The sequence below is a fragment of the Petromyzon marinus genome, unplaced genomic scaffold, assembly GCF_048934315.1.
Source record: "Petromyzon marinus isolate PM22_M1 ecotype Great Lakes invasive population unplaced genomic scaffold, UKy_Petmar_22M1.pri1.0 PM_G_Scaffold_9, whole genome shotgun sequence".
Taxonomy (NCBI): domain Eukaryota; kingdom Metazoa; phylum Chordata; class Hyperoartia; order Petromyzontiformes; family Petromyzontidae; genus Petromyzon; species Petromyzon marinus.
The window spans coordinates 3,577,095-3,596,296 of record NW_027423046.1 but is presented as its reverse complement, the minus strand read 5'-3'; positions in this window follow the sequence as shown (position 1 = coordinate 3,596,296).

Here is a 19,202-nt window from a genome sequence, read left to right as displayed (position 1 = left end):
AAGAGTACTACACATTTTACCCAGCAGAATGGCGGTGATTATCGCACGCGCAAAACGAAATCGTCTCGCAAGTTCACAGTGTCACATTGTGCGTCTTCATTCTTTGTGCCGTCTGCCTTTTGCTCAGGCCAAGCGCGACATCCCGTGTAGTCACGGCGCTGTCACTGATCACCAATCGATTATATAATTACTGCACCTGAATGAGTTAAATGAAGACGTCACCCTGCTGCTGCTCTATTTAAGACCGGGAGCAAGTGAGGGCTTTACCATTCTGGCGAATTGCTCGATGATGCTGTATGTAATTACCAGCGAAACGTCGTATTCAAACTGTAAATGTTGTTGATTCACCCTTCAACACAGCGGTGGGCTGATGTAGTGAACTCTTTTGTCTTTTGTCAACGTGACACTTTTTTTGCTGATTGGCCGTGTCGGGTGGTGGAGGGTTACGACACATTTATAAATAACGCGATCTAACCCAAAAACCTTTATTATGAATCACGACACTAATTACACCATAACTAGCTACGTGTCCACCAGGCTAACTACACTAATTACACCGTAATTAGCTACATAACCACCAGGCTAACTACACTAATTACACCGTACCTAGCTACGGAACCACCAGGCTAACTACAATAATTACACCGTAACTAGCTACGTGACCACCAGGCTAACTACACTAATTACACCGTAACTAGCTACGTAACCACCAGGCTAACTACACTAATTACACCGTAACTAGCTACGTGACCACCAGGCTAATGACACTAATTACACCATAACTAGCTACATAACCACCAGGCTAACTACACTAATTACACCGTAACTAGCTACGTGACCACCAGGCTAACTACACTAACTACACCGTAACTAGCTACGTAACCACCAGGCTAACTACGCTAATTACACCGTAACTAGCTACGTGACCGCCAGGCTAACTACACTAATTACACCGTAACTAGCTACGTGACCACCAGGCTAACTACACTAATTACACCGTAACTAGCTACGTCACCACCAGGCTAACTACACTAATTACACCGTAACTAGCTCCGTAACCAACAGGCTAACTACACAAATTACACCGTAACTAGCTACGTAACCACCAGGCTAACTACACTAATTACACCCTAACTAGCTACGTCACCACCAGGCTAACTACACTAATTACACCGTAACTAGCTACGTCACCACCAGGCTAACTACACTAATTACACCGTAACTAGCTCCGTAACCACCAGGCTAACTACACCAATTACACCGTAACTAGCTACGTAACCACCAGGCTAACTACACTAATTACACCATAACTAGCTATGTCACCACCAGGTTAACTACACTAATTACACCGTAACTAGCTACGTCACCACCAGGCTAACTACACTAATTACACCGTAACTAGCTCCGTAACCAACAGGCTAACTACACAAATTACACCGTAACTAGCTACGTAACCACCAGGCTAACTACACTAATTACACCCTAACTGGCTACGTCACCACCAGGCTAACTACACTAATTACACCGTAACTAGCTACGTCACCACCAGGCTAACTACACTAATTACACCGTAACTAGCTCCGTAACCACCAGGCTAACTACACGAATTACACCGTAACTAGCTACGTAACCACCAGGCTAACTACACTAATTACACCGTAACCAGCTACGTAACCCCCAGGCTAACTACACTAATTACACCATAACTAGCTATGTCACCACCAGGCTAACTACACTAATTACACCGTAACTAGCTGCGTAACCACCAGGCTAACTACACTAATTACACCGTAACTCGCTACGTAACCACCAGGCTAACTACACTAATTACACTGAAACTAGCTACGTGACCACCAGGCTAACTACACTAACTACACTGGGAGTAGCTACAACGGACAGGACCCCAGCTTGGGTCCAAGTCCACGTGTTGGTGACTCTTCACGGACGTCGAATGTAGATCTTCAGGATGACAACAGCAACTCTGGGGAACCCAGCTTATATCCTCCGTGGCCGTGGCTGGCCCCACCCTTGGCCACGACCACCTTCTAGAATCCACGAGCAGGATCTCGCCCCGACACGTGACCACCCCTAGCCCCCCACTTGGGGACCCTGTGTAGACTTTACCAGTCACGTGTTCTCCGGGGTCAATCCGAGTGCCATGGCCTAAAGTAACCCGATTCCATGGCTGACACTCTCACACCCCATCCTGTAGGGGTCGGCAATGCACACCTGAGCGTGGTGTCACTCAGCGCTATGACTCAGCGCTCACAGAGCCCCTCTAGGGCCAGCACGACACCCGCATACAAGTGGTGTCCACGATGTGAGTACATCGCACACCGTGCCCCTCTAGTGCCGGCATTACACAGCGACGTCTGCGACGTCAGTACATCTGCATTCCTCTTTCCATCCCAGAGTAACTCTCAGCATGCACCGCTCCACGCTTTTTTCCTAAATACTTTTCAGCTTTTGTTCCATGTTCTTGTTTGATAATTCTTATTTATCACCGGTGCTATGGTATAAGCCATGGTGCTTGTGTATTCTGTGCAACGGCATGGACCATAAATAGCTCGGCACACACCCGGCTTGTTGATGTCCAATTGAACGATGCAATGCGGTGGCACTGGAACCTTAAAGCAGGATCCAAAATCCTGGCTTCTCGAGTTGCCACGCATCACTTCCCCATCCATTTGCCTCAATACTGCAACTGTCCGGGAAGCACAGCAAATCGTGGAAAAACGAACGTCTCCCCATCCATTCGGATCTCAATACAGTCCCTCGCCAGCACTCGAGTCGCGCAAGCCTTTTTGGACCCACGCGCTTAACCTTCAACAATGTAACTTCAAACGTGATATTCTTGGGTCTTTCTGTAAAGTCACGTAGATAGGTTCAAAGAAAATAACAAAAATAACAAAAAAAACTGCAACGTTTCGATCACAACACAAGCAATCGTCATCAGGAGAGCAATCTTATTATCTCTGAGATCAGGGCTAGGCCAGCCCTGAACAAGATCCGTCGACTCGATCAAGTCACTCACATTTCTGAAGAGATGCCGCGACACTAAGGTAATACCGATCGCCTTCACACTGACATCTGCTGTTGTCACTTCTCCCAATGGTAAACGGATCTTGTTCAGGGCTGGCCTAGCCCTGATCTCAGGGATAATAAGATTGCTCTCCTGATGACGATTGCTTGTGCTGTGATCGAAACGTCGTAGTTTTTTTGTTATTTTCTTTGAACCTATCTACGTGACTTTACCGAAAGACCCAAGAATGTGAATTCCTGCAGTCACGAAAGCTTTAAGTCAACATTCAAACGTGATTCTTGGAAATCCGAATGAAGTCCACAAGACACAAACACCTCATGAAAGACCCGATGTAAAAGGTACCTGGCTTCGATCTTCCGTAAAGCTTACGGGCTACCCTAAACAACATCCGGTCGATGCACAAAAAAGGAAAACAGAAAAAAACTCTCCAGTGTGCGACTGGGCTCACCCAGAACCATGGAACATATAACAATTCAATGCCCGATTCACAAACATAATGGAGGCATTACAGTGATACAATCTGCTACAGCTGACGCAGTCATCCGGCTCTACCACCTCAAATAAACATTATTGTAGTTGCTACACGTCTGCACATACGAATAAGAGGTTTGTGAAACTTGAATCGATGTGGTCATGCTATATAAAGCTGCTGCACTGGCTGAAATTGTCAGTTTGTATTTATGCATGTTGTTGTTGCAACGCGTTTTCTCAGTGGTCCGTGAACAGTACACGTCGTGTTGAGTGACCAGAACGACACGTACTGCCCCTTCGAGCTTAGTTGTTCCCCTAACTGATAAATGGAGGCCAATGAAAACACTGTTCGTACAGACGTGTCTAATGCCAGACAAGACATTGATTTATGGCACCAATTACCGCAAATGCGAGCTGTTACCTGAGCAAAATGTAACCAAGCAAAAAGTACATTTAAAATGAATAAATCCAACACTCAGTTCAGCAGAAAATACTGAACGTATGACCACCAAAAATAGAATGCGACTTCTAGATTTGAAGCTTTCGTGACTGCAAGGATGAAATTGTCAGTTTGTATTTATGCATGTTGTTGTTGCAACGCAACAACGCAACAACAACATGCAACGCAACAACAACATGCATAGTGGTATTCCAAACTCCCAGGGTGGTGTATTATCATCTTGTGCTAATTCCAAGCTTTGTCAGTGGTGCGTTTCATGCTAATTTCCTTTGTCAGAGCGTTTGCTGTTTGCCCCCTCACAGCTTAAAGGGAGGCGACCAGCGCTTGGCTTTCTTCACTCCAACGCTGCCCCCTGGACAGGTTGGTCCCTTCACCTGATGAAGGCTGCTTGTGTTGTGGCCGAAACGTCGTGATTTTTGTTGTTTTAATTTTTCTACCTACGTGACTTTACCGAATAGAACCAAAGAGTAAGAATGCCACTTATAATTATACACATTAAACAGGATGTAATTGAATAGAGTGGTGGCACTAGGAAACTGACGAAACAACCAGTTAAATTCCCAGCCACAGTTAACATCAGTGGGTGAAGAATGACCGACATGGTGTGGTGAGGCCTTCGTTTAAGCAGTGGGTTGACAAAACGCTGTAAATGATGAACAGTGAACACATTACAATTCTCCAGTGAACTGTTTATCAACACATGGTAAACATGCCTTTAAAAGTGGCAAGGCTCCAAAATACAACTTGTTAAAATGTTGTTGGGTGTCAATTGAAATTTGACATATCCACATATCTGTAACATTCCCAGAGTAAAGAACATGACAACTTAAACTGGACATATTTCCAGGTACATTCATGTTTATTCAACTTTTAAATACACTGCAAAATAGATTCAAAGCTTTCGTGACTGCAGGAATGACTCTTTGGTTCTTTCGGGTAAAGTCGTGTAGTAATTTCTTTCGACGAGACTTTACCGAAAAAAAGTGTAACACTGCAAAATGTCATAAATGAAAATATTAACATTATCAAAAACAATTTTAATGAAAAAAATGTGGAATAAGTGGTGCAGAGCTAAAAGCAGCTTTTTTTCTTATATCCAAATACTGATTTCTAGAAGAGATCAGATAACGGTAATTGTGCTGGTTGTATTGTATAGGTGACTTCCAAGTGAGCCATATTGCTTGGGGGACATTGTGCTGGTGGCCATGTTCTATAGGTGACTTCCAAGTCAGCCATATTGCATGGGGGACATTGTGCTGGTTGCCATGTCCTATAGGTGAGTTCCAAGTCAGCCATATTGCATGGGGGACATTGTGCTGGTTGTCTTGTATAGGTGACTTCCAAGTCAGCCATATTGCTTGGGGGACATTGTGCTGGTTGCCATGTTCTATAGGTGACTTCCAAGTCAGCCATATTGCTTGGGGGACATTGTGCTGGTGGCCATGTTCTATAGGTGACTTCCAAGTCAGCCATATTGCTTGGGGGACATTGTGCTGGTTGTATTGTATAGGTGACTTCCAAGTCAGCCATATTGCATGGGGGACATTGTGCTGGTTGTATTGTATAGGTGACTTCCAAGTCAGCCATATTGCATGGGGGACATTGTGCTGGTGGCCATGTCCTATAGGTGACTTCCAAATCAGCCATATTGCATGGGGGACATTGTGCTGGTTGTCTTGTATAGGTGACTTCCAAGTCAGCCATATTGCTTGGGGGACATTGTGCTGGTTGTATTGTATAGGTGACTTCCAAGTCAGCCATATTGCTCGGGGGAAATTGTGCTGGTTGCCATGTTGTATAGGTGACTTCCAAGTCAGCCATATTGCATGGGGGAAATTGTGCTGGTGGCCATGTTCTATAGGTGACTTCCAAGCTAGCCATATTGCATTTGGGACATTGTGCTGGTTGTCTTGTATAGGTGACTTCCAAGTCAGCCATATTGCATGGGGGACATTGTGCTGGTTGTGTTGTATAGGTGACTTCCAAATCAGCCATATTGCATGGGGGACATTGTGCTGGTTGTATTGATTAGGTGACTTCCAAGTCAGCCATATTGCATGGGGGACATTGTGCTGGTTGTCTTGTATAGGTGACTTCCAAGTCAGCCATATTGCTTGGGGGACATTGTGCTGGTTGTATTGTATAGGTGACTTCCAAGTCAGCCATATTGCATGGGGGACATTGTGCTGGTTGCCATGTTGTATAGGTGACTTCCAAGTCAGCCATATTGCTTGGGCGACATTGTGCTGGTGGCCATGTTCTATAGGTGATTTCCAAGTCAGCCATATTGCATGGGGGACATTGTGCTGGTTGCCATGTCCTATAGGTGACTTCCAAGTCAGCCATATTGCGTGGGGGACATTGTGCTGGTTGTCTTGTATAGGTGACTTCCAAGTCAGCCATATTGCTTGGGGGACATTGTGCTGGTTGCCATGTTCTATAGGTGACTTCCAAGTCAGCCATATTGCATGGGGGACATTGTGCTGGTGGCCATGTTCTATAGGTGACTTCCAAGTCAGCCATGTTGCTTGGGGGACATTGTGCTGGTTGCCATGTTGTATAGGTGACTTCCAAGTCAGCCATATTGCATGGGGGACATTGTGCTGGTGGCCATGTTCTATAGGTGACTTCCAAGTCAGCCATATTGCATGGGGGACATTGTGCTGGTTGCCATGTTGTATAGGTGACTTCCAAGTCAGCCATATTGCATGGGGGACATTGTGCTGGTTGTATTGTATAGGTGACTTCCAAGTCAGCCATATTGCATGGGGGACATTGTGCTGGTTGCCATGTCCTATAGGTGACTTCCAAGTCAGCCATATTGCATGGGGGAAATTGTGCTGGTTGTCTTGTATAGGTGACTTCCAAGTCAGCCATATTGCTTGGGGGACATTGTGCTGGTTGCCATGTTCTATAGGTGATTTCCAAGTCAGGCATATTGCATGGGGGACATTGTGCTGGTGGCCATGTTCTATAGGTGACTTCCAAGTCAGCCATATTTCATGGGGGACATTGTGCTGGTTGTCTTGTATAGGTGACTTCCAAGTCAGCCATATTGCATGGGGGGCATTGTGCTGGTGGCCATGTTCTATAGGTGACTTCCAAGTCAGCCATAGTGCTTGGGGGACATTGTGCTGGTTGTATTGTATAGGTGACTTCCAAGTCAGCCATATTGCATGGGGGACATTGTGCTGGTTGCCATGTTGTATAGGTGACTTTCAAGTGAGCCATATTGCTTGGGGGACATTGTGCTGGTTGTGTTGTATAGGTGACTTCCAAGTCAGCCATATTGCATGGGGGACATTGTGCTGGTTGTCTTGTATAGGTGACTTCCGAATCAGCCGTGTTGCATGGGGGACATTTTGCTGGTTGTCTTGTATAGGTGACTTCCAAGTCAGCCATATTGCTTGGGGGACATTGTGCTGGTTGCCATGTTCGGTAGGTGACTTCCAAGTCAGCCATATTGCTTGGGGGACATTGTGCTGGTGGCCATGTTCTATAGGTGACTTCCAAGTCAGCCATATTGCTTGGGGGACATTGTGCTGGTTGCCATGTTGTATAGGTGACTTCCAAGTCAGCCATATTGCATGGGGGACATTGTGCTGGTGGCCATGTTCTATAGGTGACTTCCAAGTCAGCCATATTGCATTTGGGACATTGTGCTGGTTGTCTTGTATAGGTGACTTCCAAGTCAGCCATATTGCTTGGGGGACATTGTGCTGGTTGCCATGTCCTATAGGTGACTTCCAAGTCAGCCATATTGCATGGGGGACATTGTGCTGGTTGTCTTGTATAGGTGACTTCCAAGTCAGCCATATTGCATGGGGGACATTGTGCTGGTTGCCATGTCCTATAGGTGACTTCCAAGTCAGCCATATTGCATGGGGGAAATTGTGCTGGTTGTCTTGTATAGGTGACTTCCAAGTCAGCCATATTGCTTGGGGGACATTGTGCTGGTTGCCATGTTCTATAGGTGACTTCCAAGTCAGCCATATTGCATGGGGGACATTGTGCTGGTGGCCATGTTCTATAGGTGACTTCCAAGTCAGCCATATTTCATGGGGGACATTGTGCTGGTTGTCTTGTATAGGTGACTTCCAAGTCAGCCATATTGCATGGGGGACATTGTGCTGGTGGCCATGTTCTATAGGTGACTTCCAAGTCAGCCATATTGCTTGGGGGACATTGTGCTGGTTGTATTGTATAGGTGACTTCCAAGTCAGCCATATTGCATGGGGGACATTGTGCTGGTTGCCATGTTGTATAGGTGACTTTCAAGTGAGCCATATTGCTTGGGGGACATTGTGCTGGTTGTGTTGTATAGGTGACTTCCAAGTCAGCCATATTGCATGGGGGACATTGTGCTGGTTGTCTTGTATAGGTGACTTCCGAATCAGCCGTGTTGCATGGGGGACATTTTGCTGGTTGTCTTGTATAGGTGACTTCCAAGTCAGCCATATTGCTTGGGGGACATTGTGCTGGTTGCCATGTTCGGTAGGTGACTTCCAAGTCAGCCATATTGCTTGGGGGACATTGTGCTGGTGGCCATGTTCTATAGGTGACTTCCAAGTCAGCCATATTGCTTGGGGGACATTGTGCTGGTTGCCATGTTGTATAGGTGACTTCCAAGTCAGCCATATTGCATGGGGGACATTGTGCTGGTGGCCATGTTCTATAGGTGACTTCCAAGTCAGCCATATTGCATGGGGGACATTGTGCTGGTTGTCTTGTATAGGTGACTTCCAAGTCAGCTATATTGCATGGGGGACATTGTGCTGGTTGCCATGTCCTATAGGTGACTTCCAAGTCAGCCATATTGCATGGGGGACATTGTGCTGGTTGTCTTGTATAGGTGACTTCCAAGTCAGCCATATTGCATGGGGGACATTGTGCTGGTGGCCATGTTGTATAGGTGACTTCCAAGTCAGCCATATTGCATAGGGGACATTGTGCTGGTTGCCATGTTGTATAGGTGACATCCAAGTGAGCCATATTGCATGGGGGACATTGTGCTGGTTGCCATGTTTTATAGGTGACTTCCAAGTCAGCCATATTGCATGGGGGACATTGTGCTGGTTGCCATGTTGTATAGGTGACTTCCAAGTCAGCCATATTGCTTGGGGGACATTGTGCTGGTTGCCATGTTGTATAGGTGACTTCCAAGTCAGCCATATTGCCTGGGGGACATTGTGCTGGTTGTATTGTATAGGTGACTTCCAAGTCAGCCATATTGCATGGGGGACATTGTGCTGGTTGTCTTGTATAGGTGACTTCCAAGTCAGCCATATTGCATGGGGGACATTGTGCTGGTGGCCATGTTGTATAGGTGACTTCCAAGTCAGCCATATTGCATGGGGGACATTGTGCTGGTTGCCATGTTGTATAGGTGACTTCCAAGTGAGCCATATTGCATGGGGGACATTGTGCTGGTTGCCATGTTTTATAGGTGACTTCCAAGTCAGCCATATTGCATGGGGGACATTGTGCTGGTTGCCATGTTGTATAGGTGACTTTCAAGTCAGCCATATTGCTTGGGGGACATTGTGCTGGTTGCCATGTTGTATAGGTGACTTCCAAGTCAGCCATATTGCCTGGGGGACATTGTGCTGGTTGTATTGTATAGGTGACTTCCAAATCAGCCATATTGCATGGGGGACATTGTGCTGGTTGCCATGTTGTATAGGTGACTTCCAAATCAGCCATATTGCATGGGGGACATTGTGCTGGTTGCCATGTTGTATAGGTGACTTCCAAGTCAGCCATATTGCATGGGGGACATTGTGCTGGTTGTCTTGTATAGGTGACTTCCAAGTCAGCCGTGTTGCATGGGGGACATTGTGCTGGTTGCCATGTTGTATAGGTGACTTTCAAGTCAGCCATATTGCATGGGGGACATTGTGCTGGTGGCCATGTTCTATAGGTGACTTCCAAGTCAGCCATATTGCATGGGGACATTGTGCTGGTTGTCTTGTATAGGTGACTTTCAAGTCAGCCATATTGCATGGGGGACATTGTGCTGGTGGCCATGTTCTATAGGTGACTTCCAAGTCAGCCATATTGCATGGGGACATTGTGCTGGTTGTCTTGTATAGGTGACTTCCAAGTCAGCCATATTGCATGGGGGACATTGTGCTGGTTGCCATGTTGTATAGGTGACTTCCAAGTCAGCCATATTGCATGGGGGACATTGTGCTGGTTGCCATGTTGTATAGGTGACTTCCAAGTCAGCCATATTGCATGGGGGACATTGTGCTGGTTGTGTTGTATAGGTGACTTCCAAGTCAGCCATATTTCATGGGGGACATTGTTCTGGTTGTATTGTATAGGTGACTTCCAAGTCAGCCATATTGCATGGGGGACATTGTGCTGGTTGTATTGTATAGGTGACTTCCAAGTGAGCCATATTGCTTGGGGGACATTGTGCTGGTGGCCATGTTGTATAGGTGACTTCCAAGTCAGCCATATTGCTTGGGGGACATTGTGCTGGTTGCCATGTTCTATAGGTGACTTCCAAGTCAGCCACATTGCATGGGGGACATTGTGCTGGTTGTGTTGTATAGGTGACTTCCAAATCAGCCATATTGCATGGGGGACATTGTGCTGGTTGTATTGTATAGGTGACTTCCAAGTCAGCCATATTGCATGGGGGACATTGTGCTGGTTGTATTGTATAGGTGACTTCCAAGTCAGCCATATTGCATGGGGGACATTGTGCTGGTGGCCATGTCCTATAGGTGACTTCCAAGTCAGCCATATTGCATGGGGGACATTGTGCTGGTTGTCTTGTATAGGTGACTTCCAAGTCAGCCATATTGCTTGGGGGACATTGTGCTGGTTGTATTGTATAGGTGACTTCCAAGTCAGCCATATTGCATGGGGGACATTGTGCTGGTTGCCATGTTGTATAGGTGACTTCCAAGTCAGCCATATTGCATGGGGGACATTGTGCTGGTGGCCATGTTCTATAGCTGACTTCCAAGTCAGCCATATTGCATTTGGGACATTGTGCTGGTTGTCTTGTATAGGTGACTTCCAAGTCAGCCATATTGCTTGGGGGACATTGTGCTGGTTGCCATGTCCTATAGGTGACTTCCAAGTCAGCCATATTGCATGGGGGACATTGTGCTGGTTGTCTTGTATAGGTGACTTCCAAGTCAGCCATATTGCATGGGGGACATTGTGCTGGTTGCCATGTTGTATAGGTGACTTCCAAGTCAGCCATATTGCATGGGGGACATTGTGCTGGTTGCCATGTTGTATAGGTGACTTCCAAGTGAGCCATATTGCTTGGGGGACATTGTGCTGGTTGTGTTGTATAGGTGACTTCCAAGTCAGCCATATTGCATGGGGGACATTGTGCTGGTTGTCTTGTATAGGTGACTTCCAAGTCAGCCGTGTTGCATGGGGGACATTGTGCTGGTGGCCATGTTCTATAGGTGACTTCCAAGTCAGCCATATTGCATGGGGGGCATTGTGCTGGTTGCCATGTTGTATAGGTGACTTCCAAGTCAGCCATATTGCTTGGGAAACATTGTGCCGGTTGCCACGTTCTATGGGTGACTTCCAAGTGAGCCATATTGCTTGGGGGACATTGTGCTGGTTGCCATGTTGTATAGGTGACTTCCAAGTCAGCCATATTGCATGGGGGACATTGTGCTGGTGGCCATGTTCTATAGGTGACTTCCAAGTCAGCCACATTGCATGGGGGACATTGTGCTGGTTTCTTGTATAGGTGACTTCCAAGTGAGCCATATTGCTTGGGGGACATTGTGCTGGTGGCCATGTTGTATAGGTGACTTCCAAGTCAGCCATATTGCTTGGGGGACATTAAGCTGGTTGCCATGTTCTATAGGTGACTTCCAAGTCAGCCATATTGCATGGGGGACATTGTGCTGGTTGTGTTGTATAGGTGACTTCCAAATCAGCCATATTGCATGGGGGACATTGTGCTGGTTGTATTGTATAGGTGACTTCCAAGTCAGCCATATTGCATGGGGGACATTGTGCTGGTTGTATTGTATAGGTGACTTCCAAGTCAGCCATATTGCATGGGGGACATTGTGCTGGTGGCCATGTCCTATAGGTGACTTCCAAGTCAGCCATATTGCATGGGGGACATTGTGCTGGTTGTCTTGTATAGGTGACTTCCAAGTCAGCAATATTGCTTGGGGGACATTGTGCTGGTTGTATTGTATAGGTGACTTCCAAGTCAGCCATATTGCATGGGGGACATTGTGCTGGTTGCCATGTTGTATTGGTGACTTCCAAGTCAGCCATATTGCATAGGGGACATTGTGCTGGTGGCCATGTTCTATAGCTGACTTCCAAGTCAGCCATATTGCATTTGGGACATTGTGCTGGTTGTCTTGTATAGGTGACTTCCAAGTCAGCCATATTGCATGGGGGACATTGTGCTGGTTGCCATGTCCTATAGGTGACTTCCAAGTCAGCCATATTGCATGGGGGACATTGTGCTGGTTGTCTTGTATAGGTGACTTCCAAGTCAGCCATATTGCTTGGGGGACATTGTGCTGGTTGCCATGTTCTATAGGTGACTTCCAAGTCAGCCATATTGCATGGGGGACATTGTGCTGGTGGCCATGTTCTATAGGTGACTTCGAAGTCAGCCATGTTGCTTGGGGGACATTGTGCTGGTTGCCATGTTGTATAGGTGACTTCCAAGTCAGCCATATTGCATGGGGGACATTGTGCTGGTGGCCATGTTCTATAGGTGACTTCCAAGTCAGCCATATTGCATGGGGGACATTGTGCTGGTTGCCATGTTGTATAGGTGACTTCCAAGTCAGCCATATTGCATGGGGGACATTGTGCTGGTTGTATTGTATAGGTGACTTCCAAGTCAGCCATATTGCATGGGGGACATTGTGCTGGTTGCCATGTCCTATAGGTGACTTCCAAGTCAGCCATATTGCATGGGGGAAATTGTGCTGGTTGTCTTGTATAGGTGACTTCCAAGTCAGCCATATTGCTTGGGGGACATTGTGCTGGTTGCCATGTTCTATAGGTGACTTCCAAGTCAGCCATATTGCATGGGGGACATTGTGCTGGTTGCCATGTTGTATAGGTGACTTTCAAGTCAGCCATATTGCTTGGGGGACATTGTGCTGGTTGCCATGTTGTATAGGTGACTTCCAAGTCAGCCATATTGCCTGGGGGACATTGTGCTGGTTGTATTGTATAGGTGACTTCCAAATCAGCCATATTGCATGGGGGACATTGTGCTGGTTGCCATGTTGTATAGGTGACTTCCAAGTCAGCCATATTGCATGGGGGACATTGTGCTGGTTGCCATGTTGTATAGGTGACTTCCAAGTCAGCCATATTGCATGGGGGACATTGTGCTGGTTGCCATGTTGTATAGGTGACTTCCAAGTGAGCCATATTGCTTGGGGGACATTGTGCTGGTTGTGTTGTATAGGTGACTTCCAAGTCAGCCATATTGCATGGGGGACATTGTGCTGGTTGTCTTGTATAGGTGACTTCCAAGTCAGCCGTGTTGCATGGGGGACATTGTGCTGGTTGCCATGTTCTATAGGTGACTTCCAAGTCAGCCATATTGCATGGGGGACATTGTGCTGGTTGCCATGTTGTATAGGTGACTTCCAAGTGAGCCATATTGCTTGGGGGACATTGTGCTGGTTGCCATGTTGTATAGGTGACTTTCAAGTCAGCCATATTGCATGGGGGACATTGTGCTGGTGGCCATGTTCTATAGGTGACTTCCAAGTCAGCCATATTGCATGGGGACATTGTGCTGGTTGTCTTGTATAGGTGACTTCCAAGTCAGCCATATTGCATGGGGGACATTGTGCTGGTTGCCATGTTGTATAGGTGACTTCCAAGTCAGCCATATTGCATGGGGGACATTGTGCTGGTTGCCATGTTGTATAGGTGACTTCCAAGTCAGCCATATTGCATGGGGGACATTGTGCTGGTTGTGTTGTATAGGTGACTTCCAAGTCAGCCATATTTCATGGGGGACATTGTTCTGGTTGTATTGTATAGGTGACTTCCAAGTCAGCCATATTGCATGGGGGACATTGTGCTGGTTGTATTGTATAGGTGACTTCCAAGTGAGCCATATTGCTTGGGGGACATTGTGCTGGTGGCCATGTTGTATAGGTGACTTCCAAGTCAGCCATATTGCTTGGGGGACATTGTGCTGGTTGCCATGTTCTATAGGTGACTTCCAAGTCAGCCACATTGCATGGGGGACATTGTGCTGGTTGTGTTGTATAGGTGACTTCCAAATCAGCCATATTGCATGGGGGACATTGTGCTGGTTGTATTGTATAGGTGACTTCCAAGTCAGCCATATTGCATGGGGGACATTGTGCTGGTTGTATTGTATAGGTGACTTCCAAGTCAGCCATATTGCATGGGGGACATTGTGCTGGTGGCCATGTCCTATAGGTGACTTCCAAGTCAGCCATATTGCATGGGGGACATTGTGCTGGTTGTCTTGTATAGGTGACTTCCAAGTCAGCCATATTGCTTGGGGGACATTGTGCTGGTTGTATTGTATAGGTGACTTCCAAGTCAGCCATATTGCATGGGGGACATTGTGCTGGTTGCCATGTTGTATAGGTGACTTCCAAGTCAGCCATATTGCATGGGGGACATTGTGCTGGTGGCCATGTTCTATAGCTGACTTCCAAGTCAGCCATATTGCATTTGGGACATTGTGCTGGTTGTCTTGTATAGGTGACTTCCAAGTCAGCCATATTGCTTGGGGGACATTGTGCTGGTTGCCATGTCCTATAGGTGACTTCCAAGTCAGCCATATTGCATGGGGGACATTGTGCTGGTTGTCTTGTATAGGTGACTTCCAAGTCAGCCATATTGCATGGGGGACATTGTGCTGGTTGCCATGTTGTATAGGTGACTTCCAAGTCAGCCATATTGCATGGGGGACATTGTGCTGGTTGCCATGTTGTATAGGTGACTTCCAAGTGAGCCATATTGCTTGGGGGACATTGTGCTGGTTGTGTTGTATAGGTGACTTCCAAGTCAGCCATATTGCATGGGGGACATTGTGCTGGTTGTCTTGTATAGGTGACTTCCAAGTCAGCCGTGTTGCATGGGGGACATTGTGCTGGTGGCCATGTTCTATAGGTGACTTCCAAGTCAGCCATATTGCATGGGGGGCATTGTGCTGGTTGCCATGTTGTATAGGTGACTTCCAAGTCAGCCATATTGCTTGGGAAACATTGTGCCGGTTGCCACGTTCTATGGGTGACTTCCAAGTGAGCCATATTGCTTGGGGGACATTGTGCTGGTTGCCATGTTGTATAGGTGACTTCCAAGTCAGCCATATTGCATGGGGGACATTGTGCTGGTGGCCATGTTCTATAGGTGACTTCCAAGTCAGCCACATTGCATGGGGGACATTGTGCTGGTTTCTTGTATAGGTGACTTCCAAGTGAGCCATATTGCTTGGGGGACATTGTGCTGGTGGCCATGTTGTATAGGTGACTTCCAAGTCAGCCATATTGCTTGGGGGACATTAAGCTGGTTGCCATGTTCTATAGGTGACTTCCAAGTCAGCCATATTGCATGGGGGACATTGTGCTGGTTGTGTTGTATAGGTGACTTCCAAATCAGCCATATTGCATGGGGGACATTGTGCTGGTTGTATTGTATAGGTGACTTCCAAGTCAGCCATATTGCATGGGGGACATTGTGCTGGTTGTATTGTATAGGTGACTTCCAAGTCAGCCATATTGCATGGGGGACATTGTGCTGGTGGCCATGTCCTATAGGTGACTTCCAAGTCAGCCATATTGCATGGGGGACATTGTGCTGGTTGTCTTGTATAGGTGACTTCCAAGTCAGCAATATTGCTTGGGGGACATTGTGCTGGTTGTATTGTATAGGTGACTTCCAAGTCAGCCATATTGCATGGGGGACATTGTGCTGGTTGCCATGTTGTATTGGTGACTTCCAAGTCAGCCATATTGCATAGGGGACATTGTGCTGGTGGCCATGTTCTATAGCTGACTTCCAAGTCAGCCATATTGCATTTGGGACATTGTGCTGGTTGTCTTGTATAGGTGACTTCCAAGTCAGCCATATTGCATGGGGGACATTGTGCTGGTTGCCATGTCCTATAGGTGACTTCCAAGTCAGCCATATTGCATGGGGGACATTGTGCTGGTTGTCTTGTATAGGTGACTTCCAAGTCAGCCATATTGCTTGGGGGACATTGTGCTGGTTGCCATGTTCTATAGGTGACTTTCAAGTCAGCCATATTGCATGGGGGACATTGTGCTGGTGGCCATGTTCTATAGGTGACTTCCAAGTCAGCCATGTTGCTTGGGGGACATTGTGCTGGTTGCCATGTTGTATAGGTGACTTCCAAGTCAGCCATATTGCATGGGGGACATTGTGCTGGTGGCCATGTTCTATAGGTGACTTCCAAGTCAGCCATATTGCATGGGGGACATTGTGCTGGTTGCCATGTTGTATAGGTGACTTCCAAGTCAGCCATATTGCATGGGGGACATTGTGCTGGTTGTATTGTATAGGTGACTTCCAAGTCAGCCATATTGCATGGGGGACATTGTGCTGGTTGCCATGTCCTATAGGTGACTTCCAAGTCAGCCATATTGCATGGGGGAAATTGTGCTGGTTGTCTTGTATAGGTGACTTCCAAGTCAGCCATATTGCTTGGGGGACATTGTGCTGGTTGCCATGTTCTATAGGTGACTTCCAAGTCAGCCATATTGCATGGGGGACATTGTGCTGGTGGCCATGTTCTATAGGTGACTTCCAAGTCAGCCATATTTCATGGGGGACATTGTGCTGGTTGTCTTGTATAGGTGACTTCCAAGTCAGCCATATTGCATGGGGGACATTGTGCTGGTGGCCATGTTCTATAGGTGACTTCCAAGTCAGCCATATTGCTTGGGGGACATTGTGCTGGTTGTATTGTATAGGTGACTTCCAAGTCAGCCATATTGCATGGGGGACATTGTGCTGGTTGCCATGTTGTATAGGTGACTTTCAAGTGAGCCATATTGCTTGGGGGACATTGTGCTGGTTGTGTTGTATAGGTGACTTCCAAGTCAGCCATATTGCATGGGGGACATTGTGCTGGTTGTCTTGTATAGGTGACTTCCGAATCAGCCGTGTTGCATGGGGGACATTTTGCTGGTTGTCTTGTATAGGTGACTTCCAAGTCAGCCATATTGCTTGGGGGACATTGTGCTGGTTGCCATGTTCGGTAGGTGACTTCCAAGTCAGCCATATTGCTTGGGGGACATTGTGCTGGTGGCCATGTTCTATAGGTGACTTCCAAGTCAGCCATATTGCTTGGGGGACATTGTGCTGGTTGCCATGTTGTATAGGTGACTTCCAAGTCAGCCATATTGCATGGGGGACATTGTGCTGGTGGCCATGTTCTATAGGTGACTTCCAAGTCAGCCATATTGCATTTGGGACATTGTGCTGGTTGTCTTGTATAGGTGACTTCCAAGTCAGCCATATTGCTTGGGGGACATTGTGCTGGTTGCCATGTCCTATAGGTGACTTCCAAGTCAGCCATATTGCATGGGGGACATTGTGCTGGTTGTCTTGTATAGGTGACTTCCAAGTCAGCTATATTGCATGGGGGACATTGTGCTGGTTGCCATGTCCTATAGGTGACTTCCAAGTCAGCCATATTGCATGGGGGACATTGTGCTGGTTGTCTTGTATAGGTGACTTCCAAGTCAGCCATATTGCATGGGGGACATTGTGCTGGTGGCCATGTTGTATAGGTGACTTCCAAGTCAGCCATATTGCATAGGGGACATTGTGCTGGTTGCCATGTTGTATAGGTGACTTCCAAGTGAGCCATATTGCATGGGGGACATTGTGCTGGTTGCCATGTTTTATAGGTGACTTCCAAGTCAGCCATATTGCATGGGGGACATTGTGCTGGTTGCCATGTTGTATAGGTGACTTCCAAGTCAGCCATATTGCTTGGGGGACATTGTGCTGGTTGCCATGTTGTATAGGTGACTTCCAAGTCAGCCATATTGCCTGGGGGACATTGTGCTGGTTGTATTGTATAGGTGACTTCCAAGTCAGCCATATTGCATGGGGGACATTGTGCTGGTTGTCTTGTATAGGTGACTTCCAAGTCAGCCAAATTGCATGGGGGACATTGTGCTGGTGGCCATGTTGTATAGGTGACTTCCAAGTCAGCCATATTGCATGGGGGACATTGTGCTGGTTGCCATGTTGTATAGGTGACTTCCAAGTGAGCCATATTGCATGGGGGACATTGTGCTGGTTGCCATGTTTTATAGGTGACTTCCAAGTCAGCCATATTGCATGGGGGACATTGTGCTGGTTGCCATGTTGTATAGGTGACTTTCAAGTCAGCCATATTGCTTGGGGGACATTGTGCTGGTTGCCATGTTGTATAGGTGACTTCCAAGTCAGCCATATTGCCTGGGGGACATTGTGCTGGTTGTATTGTATAGGTGACTTCCAAATCAGCCATATTGCATGGGGGACATTGTGCTGGTTGCCATGTTGTATAGGTGACTTCCAAGTCAGCCATATTGCATGGGGGACATTGTGCTGGTTGCCATGTTGTATAGGTGACTTCCAAGTCAGCCATATTGCATGGGGGACATTGTGCTGGTTGCCATGTTGTATAGGTGACTTCCAATTGAGCCATATTGCTTGGGGGACATTGTGCTGGTTGTGTTGTATAGGTGACTTCCAAGTCAGCCATATTGCATGGGGGACATTGTGCTGGTTGTCTTGTATAGGTGACTTCCAAGTCAGCCGTGTTGCATGGGGGACATTGTGCTGGTTGCCATGTTCTATAGGTGACTTCCAAGTCAGCCATATTGCATGGGGGACATTGTGCTGGTTGCCATGTTGTATAGGTGACTTCCAAGTGAGCCATATTTCTTGGGGGACATTGTGCTGGTTGCCATGTTGTATAGGTGACTTTCAAGTCAGCCATATTGCATGGGGGACATTGTGCTGGTGGCCATGTTCTATAGGTGACTTCCAAGTCAGCCATATTGCATGGGGACATTGTGCTGGTTGTCTTGTATAGGTGACTTCCAAGTCAGCCATATTGCATGGGGGACATTGTGCTGGTTGCCATGTTGTATAGGTGACTTCCAAGTCAGCCATATTGCATGGGGGACATTGTGCTGGTTGCCATGTTGTATAGGTGACTTCCAAGTCAGCCATATTGCA